General features: G+C 38.5%; 1 protein-coding gene across 2 annotated transcripts in view; it reads left to right on the forward strand.

The window, feature by feature from the left end:
• The first annotated feature begins 623 nt into the window (after positions 1-623).
• HAPLN1 (hyaluronan and proteoglycan link protein 1) overlaps positions 624-17,193 on the forward strand; it is a 69,321-nt gene continuing 52,751 nt past the window's right edge. Inside the window, exon 1 of one of the 2 annotated variants that reach the window (XM_048932256.1) lies at positions 624-937. The gene's annotated coding sequence lies outside the window, so the exon portion shown is untranslated. The remainder of the gene's footprint in view (positions 938-17,193) is intronic. The other variant, XM_048932257.1, reaches the window with a different exon arrangement.

Raw genomic sequence — 17,193 nt, forward strand, 5'->3', positions numbered from 1 at the left:
GTGTCTCCTGATGTGAAATGCACCCCAATCCGTAGGTTTTTAGTGATGGAGGACCAGTTTAACTTGAGGTGGTGTTAAGAGATACTCAGGGACAGAAGCTGCTGAAGTTGAGGGCTGTGTGGTGCTAGTTCGGTGAGCAAGGCACACTCTGTAATTGGGGTGTGATGAGAGAAGCCGGACAATGTTCTTGGATTAATAGCTCAATTGGAAGTTGGGGTAAAACAAAAGCACAAGGGGATCCTGTCAGGTCCAGCTGTTTCTACCCCTGCACACCCCCGCCTTTCATGCATCACTTTCTCCCCTGTCTGAAACCACCACGTTCCCACCCTTGGAGCTAATGGCAGGGTGGGGGCAAATAAGAGGGGGGCGGTTGCAAGCGAGCAGAGGCAAGTGGTCAGAAGTATCACGTTTCTCAGGGTGTCCCACACCCTAAATTCAATGATCCCTTCATGAGGAAAACTTTTTTTTTTTTTTTTAGCTTGGATCTGGTATGCAATGCAGAGCTTTTTTAGGTGCAGCTCTGGGAGGGCAGAAGCTGGGGGACAAGGAGGCTGGGGCAGGGACCTAGCAGGACAGGGCAGCGTGCTGGGACGCTCTGTGTGTGAGTGAGTGAGACAGACCGCGTGTGTGGGTTTATTTTTTCCTCTCATTCCTGGGGTTTGAATGGAAAGCACGTTGAGCTGTAATTAAGACATCTTGGAGGCGTACTTAACTTATGACGTGTTGCTTTTCTTTTCCTCTCGGTGAGAAAGTGGCTCTCTTTTCCCTGAATCAGGTCCTCTGCCACCCAGAGCCACAAAGAGACACTCGGGACATAGGCACACACACGCACACGCCAACTTAAGGTGAGCACCATAAACTTCCTCTGCACTTCGCTGTCCTGTTTCAAACTGTTGGAGAGTTCTGAGAGCATCTTGACTCGGGAGCTCCACACAAGGTAAAGAAATAATCAAACTTTGGGGAAAGGTTTTTGCTCCTTTATTGCTTTGAGTCAGATGGGGACGCAGTAAGCAACTATAGCATCAGCTGCAGGGCTGTACTGAAAGGACTTTCAAGCAATCTTGTTTGGCAGCTAAGGGGGGGAGAGGGTGAAAGACGAATTGAAACTGACTAAGTTCGGTGTGTTTAAGTGCTCTGTGTTACCAAAGGAGAGATCATATTGCAACTGCAGATTCTGAAATACAAAAGTTGTATACTTCTGCTCTACAGCTTCCTCCTGTGGGATTATACATTTCACAGAGATTTGTCTTTCTTGTAGAATTTCTCCTCCCTGTTAGATGCTTTTAGAAGTTTTTAGAATGCAAGAACAGGAGGACGCTGAACTGAACAAGAATCTCAATGGCTGGAAGTGGATTTGTGTAAAGTGCAGACTTTCCATTTGGAAGGAGAAAGATTTTGATAAGATGTGATAAATTACATGCTGAAGTTGTATTTGTCTATTTATTGATTATTATTATTTTTTATCAGAGAAAAGCCTGAGCAACATTTGGCACAGGTTTCTGTGTCTCGACTCATTCATATGGATTGGATGGCAGAGACATAGCTACACATTATGAATGTGTAGCTATCTACAAGTTAGCTGGTCAATCACTATGATAACTTTATCATCTCACTGCCTGTTTGTTTGCTTCTTGATCAAATACCTGTAAAGGAGTCAATCAAAATGTTTTTCATAGCATGACAGCTTGTGTGGCACGTTTAGATGGAATGCATTTACAGGTTTAAATTAAAGAGATCTGTTGTTATCATTAGAAAGGAAGATTAATTACTGTTTGGATCTTTCAGATCAGAATATATTTCCCTATATATTTTGTGATGTCATGAATTGATATAACTCCTGCTGGAGGCTCTGGAAAACTGGCTGTGTACAGGAGAATCCTATGAATTACTGACAATTATGAGTTTGTGTTAATGATTAGCAAGACTATTCTAGTGTTTAAATACAGAAAGAGACCTATTGGGTTTTTTTAGGAAAATGTTAAGAAACATGGCACCTGAAAGCATAGGTGCAAGAAGTCTGTGTAACCAATACACACCCACTGAGTAAACGCTTTCTGAAGATTGAGCATTTATAGAATATAGAGAAATGCACCATAAACAGGAAAATTATTACCAGTTCCTCCTCCAGAGACAACCAGTAGTTACCATTCTCGCACCAACGAGTGTCACACAGAATGCCAAATCCTTGTGCTACAAAGACAGCTCATGCTTCCTTGGTTTCTCATATCTACTGGTGGCAGACCTTCAACTCCTGTAGAGAACAGCTAAGTGGAGTTGCTCTGAATGTGTTGAGAACCTAACCTGTGTATACTTACCTGTATTAAAGTTAGTAACAAGCACAAAAGAGAAATTTGAAAGAAGAAATAAAAGCAGAAGGGAAAAGAAAGAAAAAGGTTAATTTGTGATGTTTTAAACACAGCAGTCAAAGCAAAAAGAAAAAATTTGTTTGTTAAAGAGCAGATTTTCCGAGTTGAATAATAAATCTGTGAAGGTAATAATCAAGACACTCCTGGCCTGCTCTGAAAATGTGCCAGAAGGCCAGTTTTTCTAATAACCTTCAAGAACATTCTAATGAGAAAGAGAAAAACGTCCATGTCATTATGAAGAAGTGTTATCTATAGCAGTGTCCTATTCAGAGACATGACTGCCAGTGTAATTCACGGTAAAGCACACTTTCCTTATGAGCCTAGTGTTCAGTTTCCTCTCATTTTCAGTTAGTAAGGCTAAAACAACTAGCAACTTCTAAAAAACAGGAAGAGTAATTATGGTAGTACAAAGGTTTGGGGTTCTGGGAGAGAGACTTCAGAAAAGGGTGGTGATTCTGTCATGCTGCAGTGCACCTTTGTTTTTATAATTTGTGAAAGAGCAAGAAAAGCATTGTCTGCTGCACTGAGAACTCGTCAGTCTCTGATTTTATGCTGAAGTGTGAGCAAATGAAATATAGTTGTTCACTGTTGGTCACAGTACGGAGCCAAAAGAGCTGGTATCAATATTTAGTTAATCAAGTCACTTAACCTCCCAGCCCCTCAGTAAAAGACAGGAAATAATATTGACCAAGCTTAAAAAGTGATTGAGGTCTTCAAGGGAAGGGTGACTTTGTAATTACTCAGATTTAAATGTACTGAAAGTTTTCCATTTTTGTGCAAGGATTAAAGAGTGAGTATTGAAATTAATAATTTCTTTTTCAACAGCTTTTGATTTGCTGTTGCACTGAAGCAGTGGTTAAACTACCCTTGGAATTTAAAATACTTTGCATTTCTAGATTTCATAGTGAGCCTGACAGTGTATTTCATTACTTAAAACTCCCTAAAAATGAAAAGTACAGATGAGGGGGGAAAAAAATCATTTTCATATTACAAGCTGCTTCTGTTGCTTGTGAGGAAGTATTAGACATTCTGTCTCCACTGTTAGTAACTGTAGGATACAGTACTGGGCTTGAAAAGGTAGCTTGTAATTTGTAGGTTACAAAATGTTCTTTGGGGAAAAAAGTCTGAATATACTCAGGATTTCAATCAATAGCGTTTAAGGAGGATTAGAGGAAACAGCTGGCTAAACAAATATTAGGTGTAGAGTGGATGCAGTGGTATAAATTAATAATGCAGTTCTTTATCTGCTGTATGAATGGGAGGTTTTGTGGAGATAAGGTGACCTTAAGGCGGTCACTGTGTGCCACCTAGTGGATACTGAGAATAGTTTTTCCAAATACATATGTATTTTAATCCTGAACATCTGTAACTAATCCAAGTGCAATTTAATTCTAAGTGGTTAGTTTTATTCAGTTTTACCATGAAAAGCTATCGGCTAACTTAAAGGAAAGAAAAAAAAAAAGAAAAACACATTTTCAATAGTTTCTTTCTAGGCGCCTGTTATATCTGCTAAAATTCAGTTTGGGGTTTATTTGATGTAATTTGTCACTGGTATCTGTTTATGAAGAGTTGTTAAATCATTCAGTATTAAATATCTGAAAATTAACAGTTTGACATACCAAGCTGTTACTGGAGGAAGCAAAAAGGTTTTTGCACAAATATTGTAAATATTGTGGCAGAATAATCTGTGTTTGGCAGTAAGGATTTCAAAACTCCTTCCAAAACTCTGTTATCATGTGGGATGTGCTGTTGTTAAGCTTCCTCTTGTTTTGTTTTCAAGTGTGTTGTCAATGATAGGCATGGACAAAGCAAATGTCAGATTATTTCTGATACTCAATGAAAGGTCAAAACCCCTCTCCATCTTCTTTTCCTATGCATGTCATTTATCTCCACCTTCTTTGGACCTCACACACACTTAACTCTTGGAATGGTAAAGAGAAATGAAAATTGCCCTTTGGTCCACTGCACTGTTTATTGTGTAGTAGACGTTCTGTCTACTGTCAGGCGCTGTCAATAATATAATCATAACTCTAAAGGATCCAGTGAAATGACAAGATTTTAAGCAAGCATACATCAATCTGGATGTACTTTGTAACTGTTTATGTTGTGTGACCAGCTTATGTGATTTCACCACCATCAAAGCTCCTGCTACAGTCATCTCCCAGGCACCTAAAAGCAGTGAAACATCTATTGTTCTCATCTTACATTATTCAAGTAAGAATATGGCACAATGGCTGCTGTGGCAAAGATGTATTAAAATAATTGGCAAAATGTAGCTCCCTGTGCTTCACTCCTTCCCGATTTTCATCACTGTCTGAACAATAAATCAAATGGCAAGTCCACACTTAGCAGAACGAACAGTTTTCATGTCCTTCTCATTTACTTAGCTTTGAGAATGCTTTTTTTTTTTTCAGTTGTTTTTTTTTCAATTAGTACAACAGAGCGGAAATCCTGAACATGATCAATGGCTCTGAAAACAAACATTTAAAAGATGCATTAAGAAATCTCAGAGCAGTTATCTGTATGAAGACTCCACTGACTACTCTGAAAACATTTATTAAGAGTTACATAAAATAATGCTATAGGACGTTGCTAGTATGATGCATGAGTTAATGGCCAAAGCGAAACGGAGCTCCACCTTTCCATTAATTAGGCGGTCTACAAATGAAAGCCTTGGAAGGTAAAATACCACAGCAACAAATAGCCTGATTGATTTGATGCCATGCTTCATAAGGTAGCTACCATTTTGTTTAACTCTGCCTGGCTTGGTACTGTGAGTCACAGGAGCTGCAACTGGGAACCAAATCCAGAGTGTTGCAAGGCAGAAATCCCTCCCAGAACTGCACTTTCTGCTAGAGTCATCGTCACGTATAGCCCAAGACATTTCCTAGAGCAGGGCACATCAGATGCGATGCCATGGTAGGATAAACATCATTAATTGTCTGGCATTATAGAAATGAAGTCACAAGACCAGAAGAATGTGACTGGATATATGCCTCCTGCTTCAAAAAATGTCATCGTGGCATTTGTCTCGCAGCAGAAGGCCATTGTCTTGAGACAGTTTTCCATTAATAATATTCCCTAATTACTTCAAATGCATACAGCTTACAAAGAACATATGGGCAATTGAGACAGGTTATAAATGTGTTTGGAAGAAATCTAGGCAGTAGAAAACAAATGTTGTCTGGATGCCATGTCATCTGCATTGTATCAGTAAATGTTTGTGCATTATGCTGTGAAGTAAACTGCCATCTCATGCAAATACCATTTATTTATTTTTACTATTTTTTTTAGTATTTTTTCCCTACAATGGCAGGTCGTTGGTCATTTGTAGTTCTTCCCATACAGGTTACTACCCTCAATTATTTCAGTACCGATGATTCATTGTTCCTTTAGTAAGTGGCAATCAGTGCTTGGTGCTTCTGTTTTAGAAGATCTTATATGCAAGGCATGGTTACAATACCACTGTGCTGTTAGATTCTGATCCAGCAAAACAATATTTAAGAATCTTTACATACATCAGTAAATCACACATATCAATGGCAACTCAGATAGGGCTCAGGGAATAAAGGCAGTGCACAAAACTCCTAGCCTGCAAATGTGTTTATTATAAACTTCAGTATTTAGTTGATGTCGGTAAAGTGTCCTTTTAAGAAAAATAGCACATATTTACAGGGAGTGGAGGAATCAAGGCTTGTACCCCCGAAATCTCTGTGTCAAAGAACCACAAGTTCAATGTAGGACAAAGCTTGTCATCGATAAAAAAGAAAAATCTTCTCAAAACTTGCAGTAGGAACTTAATGACTGTTCATCTATTTACTAATATTTAAAAAAATATGTGCCAACACCCCAAAATGTCTATGTGTTGGTTGTTATGTTCTATAAACATATTATAAAACAAATGAAAAACCCAACCCTGAGTACTTAAAAATTATGCTATATATATGTATGTATAATATTAAGTATATACAAAAATGCTGGCTAAAATGGGGAAAGCTCATTGCAACATTTCCTTCTTGTTTGAGCATATTTTCAGTGGTGTGCCTGACTACTGAAATAAAAATTATATTCACGAGGTGACAGTGTGTTTGGCTGTGCACGTGGTGGTATGTTTGGTCACATGTATCATGTCACATTATTCTGATGTCTTTTGGAGACTAAATGTTCATCTCTTGCAAGTCAAGAACTGATAGGACACAGTGAAGATACTGATCAAATATTTTTCAGATTTTGCCCATGTAAAATGGTAACTAAAGAGGATGGTAATTCAGCTGTTAATATTGATAAATGTAACTACAGCCTACAGTGGCTTTAAATATTGAATAAAACATTTGATAAGTCGTTGTAATCTGTTTGAAATCTATTCAGGGCAGGAAGCTTAAAATTCAGAGTCATTCATTTGGTAAATGGTGCCTACCATGGCATGTTTGTGTGACTGCTGGTTTGGGGTAATGTGGTCGCATTACTGAGCACGTAGTAGGAGACAGAAGCACTACATGCTGCAGAGGCTATGAGTCTTTCAACACAGGTGCTCTGAGCAGGTAGAAGCTGAATGTATGTATGGCAGCAAAAGGAACAGTGCATTTAAATAAGTAATGATACATCCTGGGAAATCAAGCAGGAAAAAATATGTAATTTTTCATCAAGAATTTCTCAAGTAAATCAAAATTGTAACGAAACATTTGTTGATGTGCCTCTTAAGGTTCTTTTTAATGTCACTGTCTGGTCTTTCAGGCAATGGGTTGTTACATCTAGTTTCCAAGCATTTCTTTCTCTTTACCTCATGAGCAGCTAAGACAAGCATGCAAGTATTAAATTTTCAAAAGCAAGCTCTGTATCTGACTGCATCTGTGTTTTAATGTACATTCCACTCTAATCAAAACAGACAACACGAAAATCTTTCAAATCCAATAGGGCATTCCGTAGTAGGATGGGAGAATGTTAGTTGGATGTGTGACATCTTCATGAATAAAGCCAGGAAGGTACTGTCTTGATGAAACTTGTGTGGCATGTTTTCAAAACGAGTTAGAAAATCAATAGCTTACTGTAAAAACAGAAGCACTTACCCAATAGGATTTTGCCAGGGTTACTCAGTTTTGGTACTCTTTGGTATTTTCATTAGTTACCTGGATAACAGAATTGAAAATACACTTAAGTTGTTAGACAACATAAAACTGGAGAGCTTACTGTATTTTGGAAGTTATGCTTTGAATGGTTTTGCCTCATTGGAGGGAAGAAAAAGAAAAAAAACAAAAAAAAAAACCCTTTTCAATAAACACCATGTGGTGAACTCAGGCAGGAACAAAACAATGTGGTTGGCTGAATAAAGTGTAAGGTCCCATTTGAGCTTGTTCCCAGTGTCAGTTGCTGCATCTTCAGAGCTGTATAGACCAACAAAAGAAAGTAATAAATTAAGCAAAATGATAATTTAGGTAACACAACTTGAAATAAAGAACAGAAAAACCTCAGCTAGTGAAGTAAAAAAAGATGTTCTCGCTACTGTGTATCACAGTAATCCACTTATTGAATATCAGATTGATAGAAACTTTAGATTTACTGTATTTCAAGAAATATGGAACAAAATATGCAAAAAGTGTGAATTGAATAGAACCTTACCAAGAAATAATAGTTGCCTATCAGATACCTCATTCATAGAAAAAACTGTTAATGCACAAGCATTTTTTTCTGGCACTGGAGACTTAGATCCTCTCAAGTCATGTGGCAAGAGTGACTTACATAATTTCTGGTGCATTTGATGATAGATGTAAATTCTATTATTTTATCTGAGAAGTGCACCATTACTGAATTACTGCAATTGTTTGTTTGGACTCTGGTCTTTTCTTGACTTTATATTGTGAAAATATGACTTTTTATTTCCAGTTGAGTATGAGTTTGAGCAGATCTATATTTCTAAGACTTGCAGTGTACAAAATAGTCATCTCAGGAAACACCCTTCCTTCTGTAGATAACGATAGTCATTTATATATATATATTTAATATTAATGCCAACAGCCAAGAGAGTATCGCATTGAAGTAAAATGAAATCTTACAGATCGGGTGCACATATAGGAGGACAAGAACTCACCCTAATAAATGTATCTGAAGAGAGGGAGCTGAGAATCTCCAGTATGGAAGCACACCATCTCTGAATTCCTTTGACACCAAACAGATAATGTAGCATATTTCTTGTATCAAGACTGAATAAACCGATGACCCAAAGCTACTGGATAATAAAATTAGTTCAATAAATTTTGGGTTTCTGTCTTCAAAGCCCACACAAATGCCACCTGTGGCAATGGCTGTTTTGGAAGTGGAGTCAATCCCATTGTGTCTGCTTCAGAGAAATTTATAAATACATAGTCTTTGTTCTCCAGAGGAAAAGCAGAAGCGAGAATTTTCCTATTTTATAGTTCAAGTTTGGCAAATTCAGTTATTGTTCAATGTACAGTAAATTTGAACATCAGGACAAATAGAACTCTGTTAGTTAACAGCTGCATCTCTATTCTAATAGTTTTAGGATGCTCATGTTCGTTTTATGAAGAGATGATATCTTGAAGGTGCTTTACAGACTTACCAGCTCCTCCCAGACTTTAGTAAGGACAATTTAGCACTAAGAAAATGTATGTGGTTTTGCCTCAAGGGGGATTTTGTTCATATTTCTCTGTCATGGAAGCTTAAACACAGCAGATGTCCTAGAAAGCATAACAGCAAATTCTGGTAATTTCTATAAAATTTTGCAGGTGTGTTTTATTACATCATCAGCTTTGAAATCATTGTATTAAATAAGAGTCTTGATTTACACTAAGAGAAACCTCTTTGACTTCTGTGTTTGCAATACAAAGCTTGAATATCGACTCCTAAAGTGAATTAGTAGAGCCCTAACCACACAATTTGGTCGAAGAATTCTTTATATCACTAGGCTTAATGAGTCTGAAAGTGGTATTCTCATCTCAGAGGAAATGGATCCATACTGAAATACAAAGAAATTCTGATTCAATGTAAGAAAAACTGTGAGGGTGACTGAAGACTGGACCAAGTTGTCTGGTGAGGTTGTAATGTCTCCATCCTGGAATGGGGGATTGCACTGGACAGTCTCCAGAGGCCTCAGCTATTCTGTGGTTCTGTGATTTATGCTCTTACATTCGTTACGTATTTTCTATAAACATGGTACAAATCTTAGCTATTTTTAACTTGATAATTATTGACTTAACTTAAAAGTGAACTATGAGTTCTCTCTTGGCTGTTTGGATATACAAAAAGCACAAGAATAAAGAAAGAGAAGATGCTACAGAATGATGCATTTTCAGGTGTCATTTAAGGAAAGAGGAAGCAGGGCAAAAGTAAAGGGGAAGAAAGAGGAAAAAAAGTACAATATTGCTTTACCTCAAGTATGAGTAAAGGTGTTTAAGGAAGAAGCTCTCCCCTACTGTGCATGGTAACTACTGCTGTCAAATGTTGAACAATCTGTGTTTAGCTGAATCTAGAGAAGGAAGCAAAGAAAGGCAACATACAAGAAGTGTGAAGCTCATTTGCATTATGTTTCTCAGTTGGCACTTCTATTTCCTGTCATGCAGCCCTTAATTGCTCTTGGCTTTGACCTTTAATGCAATTGTCCAAAACTGAACTGATCAGCATCTCTAGATTGACTCAGGAAGCAATGAGTACTTCATGGTTGATTCAGTGCTAGAAGAGTCTTCTGAAGTGTTATCTTTAATCTTGAAACGACTTCAAATGTATTCCAAGTAATGTATTGCATGGATAGTGTAGAATAAGCCAGCAGATTTGTCTATGATTGTGACTTTTTTTTTCCTTTGTATTGAAATAAGAGCAGAGCCTAGCCAAAAGTTCACATGCACAAAGCATTTATTTGGGATAAATTTGTGCTTGCTGTATTTTTTGATACAGTCATTTTTCTGCTGCAGGAATAATACTGTGATTACAAGTCAGGTAACTTGACTGAAAATCTGAAGACCGGCATCTTAATGTTTGTATCTCCCTGCCACTGAGACTGAGAATTTCTCAGTGCATAATGGAGTGCCCACAGAGGAGTTGGAGGGAGTTCTTATTGCCATTTTCACTCCTTGCTGTGTAAGGGAGAGCTGTAGTTGATGTACTAGCAGGGGGAATGTAACACAGCATCAGTTTCAGACTCAGGTATCTGAAGACATATTAGTTGTTATGTCTTAAAAAAGATTACTTACTAGTTAAGACTTTTTACTATAGAGAAATTTTACTGCTGCTTGAAATACGTATTTTCATCTCATTTAATTTTCTTTCTGACCTTGAATAAGCTGGGAGCTTCATAGTGCTTCACAGAGTGCATCTCTGTCTGTAAAAATGCATTGGTAAAGCCTACCTTTTCCACAGAGATGGTATGAATTCCCGTAGGTAACAAAATCAGTTCATCTGATAGTATAGAGTCACCTCTAAAATGTGGCCATACAGACAGTTCAGTTGAGCAAGGCATAATGCTATGCCATATGTATTTCTTCTTGTAATAGTATCCCAGAAAGTACGGATATATATATATATGCATGTCTTTCTGTAAGCCAATCAAATCCTGGCAACCTCGAATGACTTTGGGAGTGACTATAATGAAGGAACACCAGAGAAGGTGTAGGGAGAGTGCATGTAGGTCATGGACTGCTGTTCACATGATACCATGTAATTGTCTTTATGCTAAACTTCTGGTTTCCAAGGTGTTTATGAGCATTTCTGCAACACTGAGTAATAACAAGCTACTCACTGAGCTCAAAGCAACAATTTCTTTGGAAGCTGGAATAGTTCTGGTATTTATATAGTTTAGGGCTGCAATTTCCTACTACGACAGATAGCTACTATTACAAATAAAGAAGATATGGCTGCATGTTAAAGACTACAAGAAAGTAGGGAGATGTAAATATATACGTGTAAATAAAGTGAAATGTAAATGTGAATATAGGTACAGAGAATAATTTATATTTGTAAAATACATGCAGCAATTAAAATTATATACCACTAGATGTGAACATTTTAGCATCTTTTTCAATACAAGGGAACCCCCATTATTCACCCTAGGATAAATTGCAAAGAAACGAATAGAGTTCATAAAGTGGAAGGCAACTTACAATCAGGTCAGAATGCTTTGAGCAATGAGATTATTGTTCCATATAAAGAAGGTAAGGCACATCTGGCTCATACTTCGTTGCAAATACCAGTTTAACTTTCCATTGTGTACTTTTCCAAAGGTTAATACAGTTGCCTGAAAAATGGTAAATAATTACAGTAAAGATTGCGTATGATAATGTCTTCTGGCTCATTAACTCAGAGACCAATAATACTGGATTTTACTTTCTGACTTCATTCTCCCTTTATAATATACTCATTCTGAAATGATTAATTTATAAACTCATAAACTTAATGGGAATACTTTTAGATATATCTTATTGAATATTCAAAGCAGGTAAAATAATTTATTTTGAGGTCACAAACATATGTCATATCAATGTCTTGTACTCAATCTTAGCTCCTTAGGCGAGGTGACAGATTGCTATTGTCCTCACAGTTTTATTCTTTCAAGTGCTGAAGGAAGGACTGAGTTATTAGAGTGAATGATCTTTTCTAAAGATTCAAGGAGTGACTAATTGTACTTGCAGCCCAGAAGGCCAGCTGCATCCTGGGTTGCATCAAAAGAGGGGTGGCCAGTCGGGCAGGGGAGGTGGATTGTCCCTCTCACCTCTGCCCTCATGAGGCTCCATCTAGGATACAGATCACATCTGGGGCCTCCAGAACAAGAAAGATGAGGAAAATGGGTCCAGAAGAAGCCACAAAGATTATCAGAGTGCTGGAGAGCATCTCTCCTGCAAAAGGAAGGCTGAAGGTGTGAGTTGAAGTTTTTTAGCTTGGAGAAAAGAAGGCTCTAGGGAGACATTATTGCAGTCTTCCAGTACGTAAAGGGTGCCTACAAGAAAGATGAGAAGGGACTCTGTCAGGGAGTGTAGTGATAAGAAAAAAAGGTAATGGCTTTAAACAGAAAGGGAGCAGATTTAGATTAGATAAAAAAAAAGAAATTCTTTACTCAGAAAATGATGAGGTGCTGCCCAGAGAGGTTGTGGATACCTGGAGGCATTCAAGGCCAGGTTGAGACTCTGCGCTGTCTCATTGGGTGAGTGGCAAAACGTGCTCATGGCAGGGGGTTAGAGCTCAATGATCTTCAGTGTTCCTTCCAACTCAAGACATTGTGTGATTTTAAACACAGAACTTAATGGGCTGTAAAATGTCAGGAATTTTAGAGAATTAGGTTGTATAACATATGATATAGAGGGATTTAGCATCAGGGAGAGGACATTTGTGACCTTGGGGTTTCAGGAAAGTTAAGGACTATCCCCGTTGTGAGTGGATATGATGCACAATGTAGCAGATTCAGGCAGGAACCGCTGAGCTGCACAGCTCAGGTTCGTATTATGTCGGTTTTCTTCACAGCTGTTCAGATCTTACACACTGCTTTCCATTACTGTGTCCTGTATGGTATTACAGAGATGGCAACTAGCGTTAAGACATCTGGTAAAACTAGAAAGGAAATTAAAAATGATCTTTGTATTTTTTAAAGTAAAAGCTTAAAAAGATTGATGATCCTTGAGGTCCCTTCCAATCTAAGCCGTTCTATGATTATAATCTGGAGGATAGTTTTGAAAGAAAGGAAATGAAACTGCTGTTTATTAGCTCTACTTCTCTAGTGTGCAGAGAATTCTAAATACTTCAATACATACAGATGGTGACGTTCTCCCTTTATAGCACCTGCGCTATGACTGCATCTTGTGTATTTCTAAGAGGCACTGCTCAGAGTTACCTTGAGACCACAAGTAACATGCCATCAGGGTCTGCTTTGATAGAAAATAGTTTCTAGCCATGATATTGCCTCAGCTAACTTGCACTGCTGAAAACATTTATTCAGTTTCTACCATATCACTACAGTAAGATGTGAATGACATGTGAAACTCATACTCTTAGCTTCAGTGACTGATAAGTACAGGCAATGTTGTTTAACTATTGCTCTTGCTTGCAAAAAACAAACTATACTTGTCTTTGACAGTGTCCATTACTCTCTTACTAACTCAGAAAAGTTAGATCACTTTTCCTTTTTTCTGTTGGACAGCAAAGTGAAAGATGTGCCTACACAGATACTATTGTCCTCTCCTTATATCTGCAAAATGTTGAAAACTAGCAATCTGAAATACCTTGATACAAGCTAGAAAGGCTTACTTTAGGTTGTTTTGTTGTTGTTTGTGGGTTTTTTTTTTTTTCCATTTAGTATCTTTGTATCTTTCAGAACATCCAGAGGATCTAATTCTAAGTGTTCTAGATTATTCCATGTAGTTTGATTTTTTCCTCCATTTTCTTAACAAGTAAACACAAGAAAAACATTTCTTATGCTGGAGGCGAATATTCAAATGAAAGCACACTGGAGAATGGTTGCAGATTTTCACTGGGAGAAAGAAGGGCTTTGAAGAAAGCTAAAAAAAAGTACTTCAGATAAAATCACAATCAGCAGACAAAGTGGAGGTGCTTAATAGAAAAAAATGTTCAAAGTGAGCATGGAGGCTGAATATTGAGTTCATGATACTGGACTGCAGTTCTGGATGTTCTTTTGGGATTTGCCATTGGTTATGCTATGGTAAAAGAAGAAATTGTATTTCACAGTGAGAAGAAAATGCAAGGCCTTTCACTGCAAGCACATCTTTTATTTCCTGCTTGGAAAATATTTAAAGACTAATGAAATTTTGTTAAGAAGTTAAAAAAATAGTAAATAAAGGATAGGAGTGATGAAAAATTGTGAAGAAAGAAATCAGCTTAAGTCTAAAAATTGTTTTGGAATTCAGGGCACACAATTAAAGTCTATGTTGTAGACAAGGTGCTATTTATAGCTTGTACATTCAGAGTTTACACTAGGAATGAGTTTATAGTGGAAAGTATGCTAGGTTATGAGTGTGCCAGTGTCTTTTTTTTTTCCTAACGAAATCTAATTTGAGACATTTGAACAGAGGTGTTTGCAGTAAGGACTGATGTTGGAGACTTTTTTTTCTTCTCTTATAACCAGTTTTAAATCCTTAATGAAATATGTGTGCCAGTCCTTTTATAGTAAAAATGAAGGGAATTTCTCAGCTCTAAATAGCATCCAGTAACAACAGACAGGGAGAAGACTGAGGTATTCAGTAACTTTTTTGCCTCAGTCTTCACTAGTGATGGCCCTCAAGTGGATAGTTCAGATGATGGAACTGGGGGAGGGATGCCCCTCTCACTGTAAGCAAAGATCAGGTTCATGGCGGCCTGAGGAATCAGAACATCCTTAATTCCTGATGAGATGTATCCCAGTGTCCTGATGGAATTGGCTGGTGTGGGTCTCTTTGCCACTCCCAGTTATACTTGAAAATTCCTTGCAAGTCAGGTGCACCCATTTTTAAGAAGCGTAGAAAGGATGATCCAGGGAGTTACTGACCTGTCAGCCCCCCCACTGTGCCATGGGTATCATGGAGCAGATCTTTCTGGAAGCTATGATAAAGCCCATGAAAGACAGGGAGGTGATAGGGGATAACTAGCATGGCTTCACCAAGGGCAAATCTTACATGATCAACTTAGTGGCTTTTTATGATGGCATAAATATCAGTTACAAGGAAGAGCCACTGATGTCATCTAGCTGGACTTCAGCAAGGCCCCATAATATCCTTTTCTACAAATTGGAAAGATATGGATTTGATGGGTAGACTTTTCAATGGATAAGGAGCTGGTTGCGAGATTATACACAGAGTGGTGGTCAGTGTCTCAATGTCCAGATGGAGAACAGTGATGAGTTGTGTCCCTCAGGGGTCAGTACAGGGACTGGTAGGTACTCTTCAACATCTTCATCGGTGACACTGACAGTGGGACTGAGTGCACCGTCAGCAAGTTTGCAGATGACACCAAGCTGTGTGGTCCAGAGAGACCTAGACAGGCTGAGCAGTGAGCCCAGATGAACCTCATGAGGTTCAACAGAGCCAAATGCGAGGTATTGCACGTGGATTGCAGAAATCCTCATTATCAGTATAAGCTGGGGAACAAAAGGATGGAGCTCAGCACTGCCAAAAAGGACCTGGGGGTACTGGCAGATGGCAAACTGGACATGAGTTGACAGTGTGCCCTCACAGCCTGGAAAGCCAACCATATCCTGGGCTGCATCAAAAGAAGCATGGTCTGCATGTCAAAGGAGGTGATTCTGCCCCCCCCCCTAGTCTGCGCTGGTGAGGCCTCACCTGGAGTACTGCTTCCAGACGTGGAGTCTGCAGTACAGAACAACTTTATCAAGCTGTCCATTGCAGGAGAGTTGGACTGGATGACCTTTAAAGGTCCCTTCCAATTCAGATGATTATATGATTTTATGATCTGGCTCTACAGCCTTTGATGTCGCAGTTATGAAATAGAGGTCATCCACAAACTCACATAGTAGCTGTAAGGAATGTCGCTCAGACATAGCACATTTTCAATTCTTTCTTTAATTCTTTGTTTTCTCATTTTACTCTCACCTCACTTCCAGGAGCTGCAGCCTTTTGCAGACATTCTCCTGTTTACACCTCATGGTTTGTTGACTGGAAATTTGTGGATACAGACGCTAGACTTTAGTAATCTCTCTCTGTTGCTCCAGTTGTTCGAACTGGGAACCTGCAGTTCTTCCTGAAGCCAAAGTCTAGACCAAAGCATGATTTGCTTTCTATAGCACTGGTACGTGCAGCATTACAACTGAGGAAGAGTTCATGTGTTCCCTTGGCTGACTCACGTAAAGGTCACCTAGAAGCAGATTCTTAGCCATAGAGCATTCCTCTCCACCTCCCCAGCTCCTCACACATGCTGTTATAGAACAAGGGCGCTGGGGGGGAAAAAAAAGAAAAAAAAGTGTTGTTGCTTTAGTTGCTCTCTCCTCCCCACACAATAGAAAATATCATATTTCTTAAACAGTATTCCCCTGAAGCCCAACTGAGTTGCTGTGACTCCTTGAGAGCAAAGTGCCTGTGGCATCTCCTGGCAGGAATTGTTCCATCTTTGCACTTCAGAGATTAGAGCTAAATGCCACAACTTAGTCTGCAAGTATAAGGAAAACAGCCCTTGCTCTATGCTCTATGCAAAACAGACTCATGCCTATACCTCGATCATAAAGATTACAGATGTAAACAACAGTATTCAAAGACATTAGTTCCATGTAGTGCAATCTACTAGTTGTGTTAGAGGTGCAAAATTTTGTCTGTTAAATGCAGGCTTTTTATCTGTGCTCTTTGTCAGATTTAATTAGGGCAGAGACCTGATTTCATAGAAGTAGAGTTCTACTGTCTTCAACATTTCTAGTGAGGCTAGGCTATTAAGAAGTTCATTGGTTACATTTATGCTTTTCAGAAAATTTCATTTTGAGACTCCTGGAAGTACTTTTTAAATTGCAACCATTCCTCAAATTGGCCAAAAAGTCATGGTGATTTTATAAGGTTATTATGCTGTCAGCCAGATAAACCACATTTTTTAATATTCTACTTGTTTCAATGACATTTTCTTTAGTATTCTTTGCTGTAATACTAGCAGTAGCCCCTCAAATGACAAACTCTTCTCACTTTGGCTCTGCAGTCCCCATGCAAGTGTTAAAATAGATGTCATACATGAATAACCCACTTTAGAATCAAATTAACCACTATGCAGGCATGAGGAGGAGTGGGAGTGGAAGCCTGGGACCTGCTGAAATCCATCCTGACTGTTTCTGATCCCAGAAAGCATCAAGTTAACCGTACTTGGGTATGAGCCCACTTTCTCCTTGGGATCCATTATAACTGCATAA

The sequence above is a fragment of the Lagopus muta genome, chromosome Z (assembly GCF_023343835.1).
Source record: "Lagopus muta isolate bLagMut1 chromosome Z, bLagMut1 primary, whole genome shotgun sequence".
Lineage (NCBI taxonomy): Eukaryota > Metazoa > Chordata > Aves > Galliformes > Phasianidae > Lagopus > Lagopus muta.